Below are 19,245 nucleotides of genomic sequence, written 5' to 3' on the forward strand. Positions count from 1 at the left end.
GTGGCTAGAGTGTGGGGCTTCACTGGATGGTTTGGGGCCAGAAGCTGACTCTCACCCTAAACTACCTCACAGGTAGGTTAGTGAAGGCAAAACTGAGAGGGGGTAGATGATGTACATCATCCTGGGATCCATGGTGCAACTGAAAGCAGGATTGTGCTAGTGACAAAAACCACTTAGTCTTCTCCTATACAATAAGTTTAGTTTCAGTATTCTCCTGTGAATTTTATTTATGCCACTGCATACTGAAGATAGCCTACAAATCAGTCAGTTAAAAGCCTGGATGTTTATTTTTATGAAGTGAATAGGAACAGATACCTAATGTAAGTTGACCACTGTTTTCCCTTTTGAGATGAGGGTACAACTGTTAGTATTGCCATGATTGATGGAACTTAGCTCATGGATAGCAGCAAATGAATTAAGAAAAGCTCCAGCAGCAAACTCAGAGTGATTTGAAGTATTTCTGGAAAAGCAGGTCTTACCATTTCTCCTTTAAATACTAATTAAAAGTATATTTTATTAAAGGAGGTTTTTCATAGTCTCAGTGGAGAAAGTCCTGCACATTATGGTTGTCTTGGGCTCCTTTACTGAGGGGACTCAAAGAACAACCATATACAAAGTAGACTATGAAACTTAGTTTGGAAAATGAGGAGGCTATTGTATAGGCATTCTCCAAGATTTTGAAATATGAAAGACTTAAAGGCAAGATTGAGAATCGATTGCAATTGGACCTGAAGGCAAGATAATTGATATAACATCAGTTGAACATGTTCTTTCTCCTGTGATGAAATGGAATTGCACTGCAGAAAATAAAATTAAACAGGAAACCTGTCATTGCACACATCACATCTTTTTATTTTCTACATGTCCCTAAACAACTTGAGATGAACACACTACCAACATTGGTTCAGTTTAATATATTTTCTTTCTCAGTGTTAGTCCTTCTCTTTTGAAAGTCAGGTCCTTTTTTCATCTGTTGCCTTATTCTGCATCTTCTAACTGATGGACTCTTCTAAAAACAGACAATTAAAACTCAGAAGTCCCCAATCCTTTTGAGTTGGAGGGCTCATACGAAATGTATGAGAGTGTCATGGGTGCTCTTTCAAAATGCCTGGCATGAAAGACGTGCCTGTTCATACAGTTGCTACCACAGTGAGCATAGCAGGGCACGAAACATTCATTCTCAGAAGGCTTTTAGTGGCACTAAAAGAAAAGTAGCATTCCCACAAACTAAAGCACAGGACAAAAGCACTCCTTTGAATCCAAATAAAGAAGAGCTGGAGCAGCAGTACTTTCCTTTTATTTTTTATTCATTTCATTTCTTTGCCAGCCCACAACCAAAGCTCTCTGGACAGGGTGATGTCTCTGCTTTTTAGTATGCGGTCTAGATTTGCCTTAGCTTTCCTCCCAAGAAGCAAGCGTCTTTTAATTTCTTGGCTGCAGTCCCCATCTGTGGTGATCTTGGAGCCCAGGAAAATAAAATCTGTCACTACCTCCATTTCTCCCCCATCTATTTGCCAGGAAGTGATAGGATTGGATGCTTGAGTTCAAACAATGTTGAGTTTCAAGCCAACTGTTGTGCTCTTCTCTATCACCTGCATCAAGAGGCTCTTTAGTTCCTCTTCACTTTTTGCCATTAGAGGGGTATCGTCTGCATATCTGAGGTTTTTGATATTTCTCCCGGCAATCTTAATTCCAACTTGTGATTCATCAAGCCTGGCCTTTCGCATGATGTGCTCTGCATATAAGTTAAATAGGCAGGGTAACAATATACAGCCTTACCATACTCCTTTCCCAATTTTGAACCAATCAGTAGTTCCATGTCCAGTTCTCAGTGTTGCTTCTTGACCCGCATACAGGTTTCTCAAGAGACAAATAAGTTGGTCTGGTACTCCCATCTCTTGAAGAACTTGCCACAATTTGTTGTGATCCACACAATCAAAGGCTTTAGCATAGTCAATGAAGCAGAAGTAGATGTTTTTCTTGAATTCCCTAGCTTTCTTGGTGATCCAGCATATCTCTAGTTCCTCTGCCTTTGCGAAACCCTTCCTGTACTTCTGGTAGTTCTCGGTCCACATACTGCTGGAGCCTAATTTAGGTCATACCTGAGTAGCCTAGTGCTTTTCCCTACTTTCTGCATTTTAAGCCTAAATTCTGCAACCAGAAGCTCATGGTCTGAGCCACAGTCAGTTCCTGGTCTTGTTTTTACTGACTGTATAGAGCTTCTTCATCTTTGGCTGCAGAGCACATAGTCAATCTGATTTCTGTGTTGATCATCTGGTGATGTCCATGTGTAGAGTCGTCTCTTGGGTTGTTGGAAAAGAGTGTTTGCTATGACCAGTGTGTTGTCTTGACAAAATTCTGCCAGCCTTTGCCCTGCTTCACCCTGATCAACTTCAGCCTCTTCAGCATCAGTGGTTGGGGCATAGACTTGGACTACTGTGATGTTGAATGGTGGTTTGCCTTGGATTCACACTGAGATCATTCTGTCATTTTGGAGATAGTATCCCAGTATTTTGTCCTACTCTTTTATTGTCTATGAAGGCTACTCCTTTTCTTCTGAGTGATTCTTGCCCGCAGTAGTATACCTGATGGTCATCTGAATTAAATTCACCCATTCCTGTCCATTTTAGTTCATTGATTCCCAAGATGTCAGTGTTCAGCCTTGTCATCTCATGTTTGGCCATGTCCAGCATACCTTGATTGATAGATCTTACATTCCAGGTTCCTGTGCAATATTGTTCTTTATAGCATCAGACTTTCCTTTCACCACCAGAGACATCCACAACTGAGTGTCCTTTCGGCTTTGACCCAGTCGCTTCATTCTTTCTGGCGCTACTAGTACTAGCCCTCTGCTCTTCCCCAGCAGCACACTGGACAACTTCCAACCTGAGGGGCTCATCTTCCGGCGTCATATCTCTTTCCATGGGATTTTCATGGCAAGGATACTGGAGTGGGTTGCTATTTCCTTCTCCAGTGGATCACCTTTTTTTCAGAACTATCTGCTATTACCTGACAGTCTTGGATGTCCCTGCACAGCATAACTCATAGCTTCATTGCACTACAGAAGCCCCTTTGCAACAGCAAGGCAGTGATCCATGAAGGGGTACATTGGATTTCAAAGAGTATAGTGGATTGTGGTATTGTTTGCCCTTTTCCTTAATAGTTCCTAGGGTTGTTTTCTTATGTGAAATACATCAAGCAAGATTTCATTATCTGATGATCTTTCTGCTCAGTGCTATCTGCTTGTTGTATTTTCTTAGTGTTAACAAGATTTAATCTAGGCCAATAAGAGTCACTGAATCTCTGTAAATATCACAATACTAGATTCTTTTGTTGGCTATGCAGTTATCCAGATAGTACATTTGGTACATTTTAGGTATAGCAGTGACCTCTACCCTTGCAATAACAAGAAGTCCTACCAGCAGCACTCTTATCTCCACTTTTCCCCAAAATATCCTGTTCTAATATTTTATGCCCTGGTTTATAACATGTTATAAATTATATAACGTATTATATTGAAAGAACTGGACATGTTTAGCTTTACGAAGGGAAGACTGAGGGAAGATATGATAGCACTTGTCAAATACTGTCACACTGAGAAGGCTGCCATACTGAGGAGGGCCAGAGTCTCTTCTCAATCATCCCAAAGTAAACAACATCGAATAATGGGCTGAAGTTATGGGGAGCCAGATTCAGGGTGGAAATCAGGAGAGTTTCAGTAAGGCAATGGAACCTGTGGCCTAGGGAGGTCATGTGCTCTCCCACAGTGGAGGCATTCAAGAGGTAGCTGGACAGCCATCTCTCAGGGATGCCTTAACTAGAGTTCTGCACTGAGCAGGGGGTTGGACTCAATGGTCTTGCTTGCTTGCTTGCTTGCTTGCTTGCTTGTTTTTGCTAGTACATTCAGTGGACTCATTTGCATGTCATACAATACCTCAAGAATCATAGAATAATAGAGTTGCAAGGGGCCAGAGGGTCCAACCCCCTGCTTAGTGCAGGTCACTGAGTTGAACCATTCCCCTCAGATGGCTGTCCATTTGCATCTTGAATGCCTCTAGTGTGGGAGCGTCCACCACCTCCCTAGGTCATTGATTCCATGGTTGTACTGCTCCAAGAGTCAAGAAGTTCTTCCTGATCTCTAGCCAGATTCTGGTTTCTTGTAACTTGAGCCCATTATTCCATTCCCTGCATTCTGGGATGATGAAGATGGAGCCTTTCAGGTACATGGAGAGTGCTATCATATTTTCCTTCAGTCCTCTCTTCTTGAGGCTAAACATACCCAGTTCTTTCAGTGTAATGATCAGCTTCTCCATAGCTTATGATGGCTTGTTTCCAATTTAGCCTGTCCACACACTCACTGCACATTCCCAGGGGCCTTTGTAGTGCAACTCTTCTATATCCCAGCTGAGATGATTTTTTCCCTTGCAACAGAGACTTCCTCTTGCCATGAGAAGGACCTGCATTGACATGTGTGTGCCACTTCTTCAGGGTGGAGGCTTACCTTTCTTAGTTGGGGGTTTTAGTTTGTTTTCTTTAGCACTTGGAAAAGCTTCTTGGCTGCTCTTTGCAATTCATGCCTCTTCCTAACACTGGAACCATGGCAATTACACAGGTGGATTTGATGCTTGGCTCCGCCTGTTTTTATTCTGAAATCACCCCATGGGAAACGGTTAAGCGGTGGGGGGTGGGGGGAGTGTGGCCTTCTTGTGAAAAACCACCCACAATGGAAGCCCACTTTTGGTTCATGTTAAGCCATTCTGTGTGAAGTGTAAACCAGATCTGTAGGTCAGTATGAATATGTCAAGCATTGCATCTGGTCTTGTTTTTTTGTGCTTGACTGCTTTATTCTCTTGAGCAAAAGTATTTGTTGCAGCAGATGGACTGTTAAACAAATCAACCAGTTAACATACTAGAAAGTAATCTAGATTTTGAAAAAAAATTGAAAAGTAGTAATCTCAGCCACTTACAATTTTTCACAAAGATGTAGGCAGTTATAGAATTCCTGTTGCAATCCATTAGAGCTCATACTTCGCTTCTCTGAAAGTAACAATCTATTCAGTTTCAAAACAAAAACTGGAATATCACTGAACTTCAGTTACTTCATGCACTGTCTTATTGCAGACATACTGGAGGACTATAGCAGTACACTGCAGAAACAGGAGGACAGAAATTAATAAAATCTAAACTGAATGCACAGAGATTCACTTTTAAGCAAGGCACAAAGGTCACCAGTTGGGAAACCTTTAGCGTCAGTTGTCACAGCCTATCTGACATAAAAGGATTGCTGTTGAAAGACCGTAACATTGATGCTGAGGAGTGAAAGACAAGGGAGGAGAAGCTCATCTATTGTTTTAAGCCATTTCATTGCAGACTAAACAAGTTGAAAGCTTTCTTCTGCTCTTTCAATACTTGTTAAGTTCAGGGTCAGGAGAGGCTGCAAGTTACGCCTTCCCAGTTGGAAGGAAGAGTGACATGGTAGCCAACAGGAAAGCAGATTCTTGGAAGGGCAAGTACTAAGATGTTTTATATTGTACATACCTGCATAACTGGAAAACCTGGAGCAGAGAACTACAGAATAAAGATTAAGTTGCGTGAATCCATGGGAAATCAATGAGTATGTTGCACACTGGGAGTCTGCAAGTATTTTATTAGATATGTTGGAATTTGTTTGTACTGTAAAAAAGCATAACATCACATCCACAAATACTGTCTTCTACTACAATAATTATTTCCTTTTAAGTTGTAAGAAAAACTGAGAGTTGTTGAAGGTACTATGTCTACTTCTGTATTGCTTTTTTTGTGCAGACAGTTTAGAAATGAAGCTCTTTAATATGCTAGCAGTCAGGGACCTATTTTTTCCTATTTGAATTTTCATTAGCTGCCATCAGAGAACTGTTGAAGTCTCAAAAGCACTTGGAGGATTTGGTGTATATGCTATTTACAGATGGGGTGTGGGTGAGGAATTCTAGACATAGAAAAAAAACCATTGTACAACTCTTCAGTGATATTATTTCCTTTATAGTCTGTATGTAAGCAACCCAGAAAAACCACATGCATAAGCAGAATTTGAATATCTACCCTACACATGGCTCTCATGGCCTATGACACCAGAAGCACTATCACCATCTGCCAGGTGGTTCCTGATGTTAGAGACACCACCCCTCCCTCCCTCCCTCCTTACCTGAAATGTCAAGGTTTCTGTTTCTCATTGTAGACAGTCTGCCATTATACTCAAGTGAGTATAATTTGCTTTTTAGTTGTATTAGGTGTATTCAAGTTTTGATTTGGAAGTGTTGCCTCCAAAGGGACATTTAAGAACTTTAGCTAAAAGGAAGCACTTTGCTTTGGAGTTATATGTTCTGCATCTGGTAATGGATTCTGTGTTGCACAGTGTATGTGGGAGACTTGACAGCACATAACAGTACTGGAAACATTGCCCTATGAGGACAGACAGAGAACTGGGCATGTTCAGCCTTGAGAAGAGGAGACTGAGGGGGGACATGACATCCCTTTGTAAGTACCTCAAAGGCTGTCATAAAGAGGAAGGTCAAGGACTCTTCTCTCTGATACCAGAGTGCAAGACACGGAATAATCAATTCAAGTTGCGACAACCCAGATTCAGGCTGGACATCAGGAAAAGCTTCCTCACGGTCAGAGCAATATGACAGTCGAACCAGCTGCTTGGAGTGGTGGTGGCCTCTCCTGCACTAGAGACATTCAAAAAGAACCTGGACAGCCATCTGAGCAGGATGATGTAACATGGTGTCCTGCAGTATCAGGGGATGTCCCCAAGGGCCTTCATGCCCCCTTCTAACTCTACTGTTCTATGAAAAGCAAAGACTTCAGTGGTCTTCTTCCAAATAAAAGTGGCTTTAAAATGCATTTCTTTGCTGAGATACAATTAATTTGCAACTTCCTTAATCAACTTTTCGCTTGGAGCAGTTTAGAAGTTAGATTTGCAGAAAAGCTGTAGATTTTTTCAATAAGAAGGGAATTTTTGTGGCTGAGTATCTAGTATCCTTGTACCTTAATAACAGGACAACAGAATAACTATTTGTGCTTGCTGCTTTGCTTGGAACTGTTGCTACTTGCACTAAGAGGAAAGTTTGTCTGGTGGAAGAATCAGCATCTTCAGTTTTTGTTGCTGTGATGAAGTGAAAAGTTTTGAAAATCTGTATAACCATTTCTTCCATTTTCTAAATCATTCATTCTTCTGCCAAATCAGTATATTGTTGGAGTCTAATTATGGTTGTTAGAGTCAGTTAACCTTCAGTTAGTATACCTTCTGGGTATTTTACCATTTTTGCTGTGTGTTGAGACATTGGGCTAGCTAGCTGTTATATTTCTGTAAGCAGCATATAATTTGAATTCTTTACATAGGTCTATCTTGTTTGTAAGATGCATCATGTCTATAAACTAAATGAAGTACATAAAAATAACTTCAGCAGGCCAGTACACTAGTCTTTCTCCCTTTTCCAAAGTAATGAAATATTTTTGTACATAGAAAATTGACCTTTTGCCTATGAGGTAACAGACCTTCATACTGTAGCATAGTTTATCAGATGATTAATTTTATGACAGACATCTTTTCATAAAAAATAATAAGCACAGCTTAATTCTGTTTAATTTTTTAAGAAATCAAGCAAAACAAAATTGAGTTTCTCTTAAGTTGATTTCTGTTTTTTTTCCTTAAAAGTGCCTTTCTAGTTGTCACACAGTGATGTGATCATTATCTGTCACCTCACCGCATTGCTGCCTCAATACGCAGTTAAAAAAAAGACCAGAGAAGCTTGTGAAGTATGACTTCCTATCCCAAGACTCATTGCCTGTGATTCGTACCGCTTGACAGTAATGATCTTATTACAGTACTCTGGACCTTGAAGAGATTTCATGAGGAGAGTGAAAGGACGTGCCTCCATGTAATCAAGTGGCGCTGAATATTCCACGCGTTTTTGATCACATACTGATTGGGCACAGTTTTAGCCCATCTTCTAGTCAATTATGCATGGCCCCTTGTGCTCTCGTGATAGTCAGAAACATTGATAGCGGTTGTCTGGGGTTTGGCAGCCAGCCAGCAGTTTGAAGTGCCTTACGCATAGTCATTCCAGGATAAGTGCTTTTTAGTTGGAATTGATTACCTTTCTTTAGGTTTTGCTTAATAGCAAAACTGCATTGGAGAGGGCTTCAGGTGAAAAATGGACATATTAGCCATTTAGAGTATCTGAACTCCTAGGCAATTTTTTAGCCTTCCCTTGTTTCTATCTAATTTATATTTAATGATGTAATGTTTAATAATATTTAGGATCTTCCTTTTCAGTTGCTTCTGAACATATAGGTTGAATATTAAAGTGCCAGTTTTTAGGTAAAACAAGCCTAAGTTTTCAGGTACTAAAGGATTTGCTGATATCTGCTGAGATGACCTCTTAGTTTTCTAATCCTATAATAAAACCATTTGAAGGGGTTGTTTCAGAGTCCTCCTAATATTCTTGTTGCGGGGGTTTTGTCGTGTGTGCATGTTTGACTTCTGTGTTGTTCACAATAAGCAAATTCCTTAAGAATCTGTCTTTCATTTCACCCAGCTGCGATAGTAATAGGGATTACAGAAATGCAGTGCCAAATGTTTAAACAAGTAAAACAACCTTGAAGTAAATCTGTTCCTTAATTCCTGCAGCATCAGAATCTAGTGTCTGGGGAACAATCCAGTCTTTCCCATGGTGTGCCCCAGAGTGCTAGTTTGTCTCTCGTCTCAAACTATGTATGTGCTCCCACCCTGCGTCTCATGGAAGAATATGGTTTCATCATTACCAAGGATACTCAATTCTATTTTTCCATTTCGCATCTGATCAGTGATGATAGTCTGACTGAGGATGAATAAACTGAATCCAAATATGACTGAAGTTGTGATAGTTAAAGACTGAAGGTGAGCTTGAAGAGATGAATATCTTATTGCCCTGGAAGATTGGGTATACTGCTTGAGAGAGGTATTTTCTAGCACTTTCTGGATACTGAAACAATGGTAGTGGTTATGACCCTTTAAAAAAATCAGTGATCTCTGAAGTCCTCTCATTCGTGGAGAGCAGGGAAAAGACCATTGCCATTTGTTCTTTATTAATTCCCATATGGGATGAGTATAATGTGAGGCTACCTTTTGGAGCCTGCTTAGGGGAAAAAGAAAAAACAATTGCTCCAGAAATTTGTGGTGCTTTGATAGATTTGTACCATAGTTTATATGGTGTTTTAATTCTCTAAGCCATTTTGGGTATGTTAAATTTAATTGACATTTTGTAGAAAGAATTATTATTGATGCCAATGTATGAAAGATATACACTCGTAAAGGAAATAATAATTGAGATACAACATTTCCTTGCCTTTTGCTAAAACAAAGCTTAAACTGTGTTTTCCAAAGGTAATCAATGCAAGCCATGGACAACAGTATTATAGATTGCTGAGATCACAGGTTGAATACAGACTGAGATTCAAAACCCAAATACAATGTCTCAAACATCCCTTTTTAAATAGAATGCAGTACAGTTAAATCCATTTACACTTCCCACATTCACCCAAGACAGGAGCAACAGAACTTTTTGGACAACCCAGCTCATATACCTGGAAGCAGGAGATATGCTAGCTGCTTCTTCAGTGACCATGCCTGCCTTCAAAATTTGCTGATTTGGATGCATCTCAAGTACTCTTTCTTTACCAGTCCCTGCACAATGTGACAAACACGTCTTTTGACTACATTCTCTGGATATTCATTAATGGGGCTCATCTTATTTCTTTTTGATGCTAAAAAACATCACTTTTCCCCGAGAGCCCTGACTACCGCTTCACCTGCTAGCAGAGTTCCTGAATTATACAGCCCCTGCCCCAGCTTTTAGGCTTCTCTTTAGAAGTGTCTTTGTCCAGGGTTTCTATTTCCCAGCTCCACTTATTAGCTGCATCTTCTTGCCCACATTCCCTAATCTGCTCTTACAGTGCTTCAACTTTTTCCTTCTGATGAGTCCAAACATTCCTTTTGGTAACTTGGTATGCAAATCTCAGGAACCCTTTCTGGCAAAAGTGAACCATTATATGATTGTATGCAACAGCAGTTGACTTTTATTTATTAACAGTTACATTGCTGTAAAGTTATTTGGGCATGTATAAAACTTAGCACATTCATAAATAGATGTGGAATGCTCCTGTTAAGTGTTCTAAGCATCTATGTCCTCTTCCCTGGCTTTCCAATATGCCCCCCAGAATGAGCAGCTTTCTGTCAGAGGACTATCAATTTGAAGAGCTGTTCTGTTCAATTCCAGTTTAAAGATAAAGAGACATAAGAATTCTTGCCCTTCAGCAGCATTGGACAGCAGGCTGTACAAGCAAGCATACAGACTGGTCACAGTCTTCTAAGAATAGTGGAGAGGTACAACACTTCTTTTTAAATGATAATAATTACTTCTAAATAAATATCTGTGCATATAAATTAGCATATGTACATGTTGTACAAATTCATGACTAGGGATGTGTGAGGATCTGCTTGGGGGATGGGAATCCCTTGGATTCCCATGGAATCTCTTTGGACTCCAATTTGTCTTACAGTGGCCTAGACCTGGAGTTCCCCCCAATATTTCGGGAACTGAATCCCAAAGGGCACCTGGCACACATGCTCGCAGTGTGGTTCTTCTTCAACACTGCTGCTGACAGTAATGGATGAGAAGAAGGTTGGCCAGCGTAAATGGCATCTGGTACATGTGCGCTCATCTCCACTCTCCCACACCACTGCCACCACCAGCAGTACTGGGTGGGGAAGAAGGGTGCCGAGAGTGCACACATCAAGTGTCACTCACAGCAACCAACCTTCTTCCCCATCTGGTAGTACCAGCATTAGCAGTCAGGAAAGGTTGCCTTTTGGGCAACTAGGGGACTGTGAGCATTTGCTGGCTTGGCTTACTTTAGAGGACTGGGCCAAGCATGAGAAGAAGTCTGTGGATCCTGGAGGGACAGATTTCAATAGAAACATAGAAACAGAGTGAGTCAAAAGGGGCCTCCCAGGCCATCTTGTCTGACTCCCGGCTCCAGCCGGCTCCACTCATGACATGCCTACCATGTGCAAAAGGGTTCATCGAAACCCTATTCATGGCATCTTTCAATTTCAATTTTTGGTGATACAGCCTAATGCTCTTATACGTCCAATTTTCTTGACTTATTCATACAGATTTGAAAAAAATATATCCCACTTTTCCTTTACGAAGGAATTACTAAAAGCAGCTAAGAAAACATAGAAGAAAAAGATAAAATGACAATAATCCCATGATTAAAACAATTAGCAGATGTTATGAGTATATTGACTGATTTTGTGATCTTAAGACAAAACAGGACTGTGGATACAACTATATTGGCATTAGATGCAAAGAAAGCCTTTGATAAGATCTTCTGGAGGAAAAAAAAAACCGTTCTTAATTTTTTAATATCTCATTAGATATTTTAAAGAGTGGATACAATATGTCTTCTGTCTCCCAACACCCAGGTCTCATTACTAATGTGATCATATCATCGCCCTTCCATCTCCAGTTGTTCTTCCTCCATCCTGGATGACCCTGAAACTTCATTGCCAGTTCTAACTCACAGATTTGGCAGTCTATAAAGAATTGTTCCAAATCAGAATGAATACTCATAGTGATGGTCATCCTCACATTGTTCCTGGGGAACATTCAACATACGACCCACAAGCCTAGAAATCAAAATTTCATGCACTGTTCCCTCCAGAGTCAGTGAAAATATGATTCACAACATATTCCGCTACAAGTAAAATCCAGTCTGGATAGGTAGACAACATTATTAGTCAGAATGAATGTGTTTTTTTTTGCATCTCATTTATATTTGACGTGACTTATCAATATATATCCAGTGTCATATTTCACATGCATCAATAAGCTATTTAGAGACTTTATATGGAATGTCAAACACTCCAGGTTTTCATGGCATAGACTTCAGTGCCTGATCCAAGAAGGAGGATCAGACACTATTCCAACAATTATCCCACTATTCCTACTCACCTCCTGCCTCACCCAGGTGTAGTATGGAATACTCTTAAGTCATCAGCCCTGTTTTGATCCCTATGCCCATCAAATATTAACAGTTTGGCACAACTGAAATTTCTGGCTGCAGATTTGTGGGAAACACAATTCTCACTTGGGGTCAAGTAATAAACAAGGACGCTGTTTTTTCAAGAAATATGTGGTCTACCTGACATCTCCAAATGGCAATACTAATATGTATATTACTTTCTTAACTTGATCTTTCTGCCTTCATTGCCTCTTAACTGGCTGCGTATTGAAGAATCTATTTTGATTACTCACACTAGCCTAGCCAACTGTACTTTTGTACTGTTTTCAAAACATATAGATACATATCCATACGCCTTCCCTTCTCTTCCCTCTCACCAAATCTTTTTTATTATTTTATTTTATTATATTTATTTGATATTTTATACTCCATTATATTTTAACATGTCTATCTGTAATTAACAAGGACATTAAATATAATAAAATTCTATTATACATTAAAATACATAATTGCTTACACATGTCACCAGGAGAGAGTTTCATGTGCATGCACACATTCACAGGCAGACAATAGGGCAATATCAGCTGACCTACTATATGGGTAGTTGTGATTATTATAGCAACAAAATGTATGTGAGGTACTCTATAAATACTAACCATGTACTTATTTATTTATTTATTTAAAGTTTTTATATGCCATCCAATACTAAAAGTCTCTGGATAGCTTACAAAAAAATCAAAAAACAAAGAAACCATATACAACACAATATACTGCACCTGATAAAAGATTACAAAATCAAGGAGAAAACCAATTAACTGTTAAAATATTGGGAAAATAAAAAGGTCTTTGCCGGACACCAAAAAGAATAAAGCAACAGCACCAGCCCAACCTCCCTGGGGAGCGTGTTCCACAGTCAGGGCACCACCACTGAAAAGGCCCTTCTCCAAGTAGCTACCTTCATAATTTCCTTCAGAGAGGGCTCCTGGAGAAGGACCTCTACCTCAGCTCTCAAGGGGTGGGCGGGCACATATGGAAGAAGGCGCTCCTTCAGGTATCCAGGACCCAAGCTGTTTAAGGCCTTAGAGGTCATTACTAAATTGGGCCTGGACTTCAGTAGACAATATAGGACTGGCATGATATGGGAGTATCTGCCAGTCCCTGATAGTACCCTGGCAGCTCTATTCTGGACCAACTGAAGTATCCGGAGCATCTTCAAGAGCAGCCCCACGTAGAGTGCATTGCAATAGTCCAAACAAGAGGTTACCAGACCATGGGTCACCATTGCCAGGTATTGCTCTTCCAGGTAAGGACTCAGCTGATGTATCATCCAAAGCTGAAGGAAACCGCTCCTCACCACTGCCAGCACCTAGTGCTCCAGGGACAGATTGAGGAGCACTCCCAAGCTTCATTATGCTTCAGTAAAGTAATTTTTTTCAGAAAATTTTGAATTAGAAAATGTTGCACTGTTCTAAATTGAATGAGATCTAATTTAGCATGTTATTTGACTTCCATTCAGTTGTTAAAGCTAAACAAAAGTATGCTAATTGGATTTTAAATGTTTTTTGTGTAAATAACTCAAAGTATTTTCCAGTAACAAAACTGTTGAAGTAAAAGCTTTGTTTGGGAAATAAAATTCAATTGCTGTTTATTTATTTGCTACATATACTGCGCTATAACAAAGATTTTCTGGGAGGTTTGCACAAGCTTAAAACAAAAGAAATAAAATCTCAAATTGCATAAAACCAGCAAGAGTATCAAGACTGAGTACAGCCAGCAACAATAAGTAACGATATTGCAAAGGATGTTAAAACAGTAAAAGATTGACCTGCAGTTTGATTTCAGAGATTGGGTCCTGATTGATTAGCTCTTAGCCAATTGAACTAAAAGGTTGTGCAGGGTACCATCTGCCCCCAGTGTTGTTCAACATCGATGTAGACCTGCTGGTAGCAGTTACTGGGGATTTGGAGTTGTTCCTTCAGAATCTGAAGGCACACCACTCTGTGTCTCTGTGTCATCTGAATCAGGTGAGATTGTGCAGGTCCTGGATCAGTGCATAGAGTCATTGATGGTGTGGATGAGGGCAAGAAACTGAAACTGAATCCTGGCAAAATGGAAGTCCTTCGTGTTCTGCATGGGTTGCACTCTCTATGAGATGTCAGATTCATAATCTCAGGGTACTCCTAGATCTGTCGATGCTTCTGGAGGCCAAGTCGTTTGGAGTGACTGGTATGCCAGCTGTGGCCTTTCTTTGACAGAGATAGCTTGGCTACAGTGGTGCGGATGGTCCTAACCTCAAGACTAAATTACTTCAATGCACTTGGTGTGTGTTTGTTCTTAAGGGTGGTCTGGAAGTTGGAGCTAGTGCAGAATGCAACAGGTCAGCTGTTATCAGAAGTTGCCCCTCCTCAGCACGCAGCGGTTTTACTGGGAGAACTGCATGGCTGTTTACCTTCAGCCAGGTTTAAGGGTTTGCCACTAGTGCATATAGCCCTAAACTACCTGGGTACGAAAAATCCATTTCTGCCTCCCTGCCTCTGGAAGCCAAGCAGGCACCAACATTATATTATCTGGGGCAATTGCTGAAGACATCTTTATTTCAAGAAGCCTTCCTTGATTGACCAGTCACAGTTTTAAAAACATTTAATATGTTATATTCTTCTTCTTATCTTATATTGTTCACCTCCATGGTATCTATTTAGCTGTAGAATGGTATATAAATGTAAATAATAAATAAAACCCTGAGATTTTTTTAAACTCTTCATCTGTTATCAAAAAGACAATAGTATATCTGGATCCATATCTGGGTTTGGAATGGAAATGGCCTTGGTCGCCCGGTATGACGTGTGCAGGGAGTGGGACAGGGGGAGTGTGGCCCTGTTAGTTCTCCTTGACCTCTCAGCGGCCTTCAACTCCATCGACCATGGTGTCCTTCTGGATGAGGTTGGGGTTGGAGGCACTGCTTTGTGGTGGTTCCGAACCTACCTGGCTGGCCAAGTTCAGAAGCTAGTTCTGGGAGCCTGTTGCTCTGCGCCATGGCATTTGTGTCATGGGGTACCTCAGGGCTCGGTGCTATCCCTCATGCGTTTTGAAGCTGCTGGGAGAGGTCATCCGGAAGTTTGGGCTGAGGACTCAGCAATATGCTGATGATACTCAGCTCTGTCTCTCTTTTACATCTCATCCAGGTGAGGCTGTCACCATCTTGAACTGGGGCTTGAACTCGATAATGGACTGGATGAGGGTCAATAAACTGAGGCTCAATCTTGACACGACAGAGGTGCTGCTAGTGCGTGGGGGGGTATAGGCCCACATAACACCTATATTGAAAGATCTTCATTGGTTACCAATTGTGGCCCAGGCCCAATTCAAGGTGTTTGTGCTGACATATAAAACCCTAAACAACTTAGGCCCTGGTTATCGTAGGGAGCATCTGCACCCATATGTGCCTACCTGGCCTTTGAGATCTATGCAGGGGGCCCTCCTGTGTGAGGCATCCCTTAGGGAGGTGAGAGACATGGCTGCTAGGAGGAGGACCTTTTCTGCAGCTGCTCCCCATATTTGGAATGCTCTCCCCAAGATTTGCCTGGTGCCTTCTTTACTTTCTTTCCGGCACCAGGTGAAGACCTTCCTTTTAAAAAATACTTTTAATAACTAATGCCATAGACCTTTGTTTTTGCATTTCTTGCTTGTATTGTATTGTTATTTTTAATGTGTTCTGGTTTTTATTGTGTTTTTAATATATTTTACCTTATGGTTGTGAGCCTCCCAGAAGTGCTGTGGTGGCATATAAATGTTTAAATAAGTAAATATATGTGCCAGGGGATGTCTTCCATTTTGGGGAGGCTCACCACTGGGTGGTGGTGATTTTACCTTCACACCTCACCTTTCTTTCTCTTGCAAGGAACTCCATGAGTTTTACAAGGTTTTCCTTCTCTCTCTCTTATTATCACAACATCAACCCTAAGACTGAGAGTCTCTGACTGGCCCAAAGTCACTCAGTGAATTCCATGGCACGGTGAGGACAAGAACCCTAATCTCCCAGTTCAGTGCCCTGACCACTACACCACACTGTCTCACAATATCATGCTGAAATGACCTTCTCCACATGCATTACACCTCATTTGGTGAGGTATCCAAAGAAGGCCCCAGAAGATTATCTCAAAATACTAGCTTTGGAGAGTTCTGCCACCACCTTCCACTCTGACATCTGCCGCAGTGAGACTCTCTGGAGCAGGTGTCTGTTCTGGAAAGCTTGTGTGAGAAGGCAACACAAGTCCTCCTGGCAGTGGAAGAGAGGATAAGTCATTTCCCAACCTGCTGTCTCCCCGTCTCGTGAGAGGACCAGCTCTGGTTTGACATGAATGTCATCTCTGCTTCCTACTTCAAGTAAACCCCCGTACTGCTAGGTAGAGAAGGATTTCAAATTAAAAGCAAGCGATTCTGTGATAAGCCTCATCTTTTCCCATTTTTTCCTCCAGGCTCTCTTAGCTTATCACTTTCTGTACTCAGAGGCAAGTTCAGGAGGTTCAGGGAACTTTCCCCTTCCCATGGGCTGCAGTTTGCAATTGCAACCTGATTATGGGGCAGAGGACAGGGAAATGGCATCAGTAGCTGCTACCAAGCACCAAAATTTAGCTTTATATACAAGTGGAGACCCATGAAGAAATTGCTGCGGGGAGGATGAACAAAAAAGATTTTTTTCTCCATTTGTCCTTCATGTTTAACTCTGAACATAAGGTAGTCTGCCTTGCGGTCCAAAGTACTCTATGCTGTGCTTGCCTCCAGCCCTACCCCTTGTGCTAGGCTGGAGGGAAGCAAACCGATGATTACTTCCCTTCAGCCTCCCAAATTTCAGTCCTAGCTGGCAAAGTACCAGAGTTTGCACTGCCCCCTGCTGCTAAGGATATTTCAGTCAAATAGCTTGGGCTGAAGGATCAAGGCATTATATCATGCAACATCTTCTAATCTTAAGCCTATAAAACTCTCCAAAGCAGCATGCAAAAAGCTTCTTAGGGATGTTCAGGAGAAGTGACTTGGTTAACTGATTTGTAGGGGGCAAGAATTCTTCTCTACAAGCTCTTACTGTACATACATATAGATTAATCAAAAGGGTGTCCTTGCCCAGTTCTTGCAATATTGACAGGGTCTGGCAAGAAGGCAGCTTTTTAGATATTTATGATCCGTGCTGTTTAGGGTGTAAGTTTTTCTGTTTCTTTCAAAAGCACACTGGTTTTCCAAAAGTGAATAAAACCTTTCTTTTGTTTTTGACATGAAGAAAATCTTTTTTTTTTTTTGCTCTCCTGTAAAAAAAAAAAATACAAAAAACCCAAGTACCGCTTTTCTGTGCAGCTTTTTTCTTGTGAATTAGTTCTTCCAAAATGTTTGCAACATATTGAATAATTCATTTCTTCTTTAGAATTTTATAATGTTTCAAAAGAATGTTTCATCCTTCCCTTTTCCTGATAGAAAATGGGATTTGTGGCACATAGTCAGGAAATGTAATATTATACTGCAACATAACAAATAACCTTGACAGGTCAGTATGATGCTGCAGTTCTGATTTTGCCATCAAGGAAATCTATAAACTATACTGAGCTTTCTAAAATCATTAATGCCCTGGTAGTATTGATGATTTCATTTCTGTGCTACAAGGAGCATGGCCTTAGCTAACATGCTGCAAACTGCAATGTGTAGTTTTTATGATATTCCTCCTGCATCTTTCCATATTCTCCCTCCCTCCACCAAAAAATCCATTGTGTAAATTGATCTAGGGATCAGCCTTGATAAAATACCAGTATTCAACCCCTCGCAACATCATAGCTGTATTGTTAGCTGTTCTTGATTATTTGGATGCTCTGGCAGAGGCTGCCACATCTGAGTTGGAGGTGCAGGGAGATTAACTGGTGCCTGTCTAATCATTCGTCATACAAATAACAGTGGCAGTAGAGTGAAATACTATAAATCATTTTTCTCCAGGATTGAAATCTTTTATCAGTTGTGTCAGTTTCATTATTCAATAAGCGATTAGTAGCAGCCATTGTCATTTAGCCATTTAGTAGTTAACAACTCCCATCTTTTGGTAGCAAGGAGATGCTTTGACACTAGCTTCTGATATACAGGGAGATAGATAGAGTACAGATAAACTTGCTAGTCAAATACTTAGTGTTTGCTCATTGTTTTGGAGGAGAAGTCCAAGAAACTAAGCTTTTTATTATGCAAATTTAACAATGGGGACAGTTGGTGTTTGATTAAATAGGTTGTTTTATATAATATCAACTAATTTAAACTGATCACTTAGTTTCCTTTTTTTTCTGTTCATAGCACTAAAACTGCAAATGTTGGGTACTTTTTATTGGCCTTAGTTATGTAATGATATTTGGCTAATTTTAAAACCTTGTCTTCTTCCTTGCTTTTTTTTGGGGGGGGGGAGGATGGGATTCAGAAAATAATAAAACTTGGTACAAATCCTCCCTCCCTCTCTCCACCTCTCCCCACACACCATATTAGCACTATTTTCACTAGGACAATACAGTAGTACTTGTCCTTGCTTTGACAAATGTATAGGCAATGCTGTTTTAACATGCATAAGTTCATCTTTTAGTAAATCTGAGAACATTCTAATCTTTAATTGGATTTTATTGAAGCATGCAATCTGTATTTGAAGCTTTTCTTTAGGGAGCAGAAAACTAACTAGTATTATAATGCGAACTAAACTTAGTAATCAATCTGGTATACAGCAGTACAGATACAGACTATATGAGAATGATTACTGTGGCATCACATTTTAGAGATCTTTCATAAACTTCCTGGTATCAAAATAGTTACACAAAGACATAGTTTCACAAAGAAATTGTGAAGCTAAATCATTGCAATAATATTTTATTATTCTCAAACAAATTTCAAAGTGAAACATTCACAATAGTAAGGACCTAAGTCAGAGTTTTTTTAAGAATGTTTTTTAAGTGTTTTTTAAGAAAACACTGCTTTAAAAAAATATTTCCACATGCACAGTATACCAGGCTAACTAGTGAAATGCCGCGATAGACATCATTTTCTACATAGCTTAGGTTTGACCTACATATTGAACATAAGATAAGTTTAATATTAAGTGGACTACATTTGTTCCTAGCATCACAGTGAGTTTCTAAGGACCTGAACATGCTGTTAGGGGAGAACTGGCTAGCTCTAAAATTATGCTAA

General features: G+C 40.3%; 1 protein-coding gene across 4 annotated transcripts in view; it reads left to right on the forward strand.

Annotated features, from left to right (window-relative positions):
• AGAP1 (ArfGAP with GTPase domain, ankyrin repeat and PH domain 1) overlaps nucleotides 1-19,245 on the forward strand; it is a 497,479-nt gene that overhangs the window by 336,869 nt on the left and 141,365 nt on the right. The window lies entirely within an intron of this gene.

The sequence above is a fragment of the Varanus komodoensis genome, unplaced genomic scaffold, assembly GCF_004798865.1.
Source record: "Varanus komodoensis strain SLA01 unplaced genomic scaffold, ASM479886v1 scaffold23, whole genome shotgun sequence".
NCBI classification, from domain to species: Eukaryota; Metazoa; Chordata; class Lepidosauria; order Squamata; family Varanidae; genus Varanus; species Varanus komodoensis.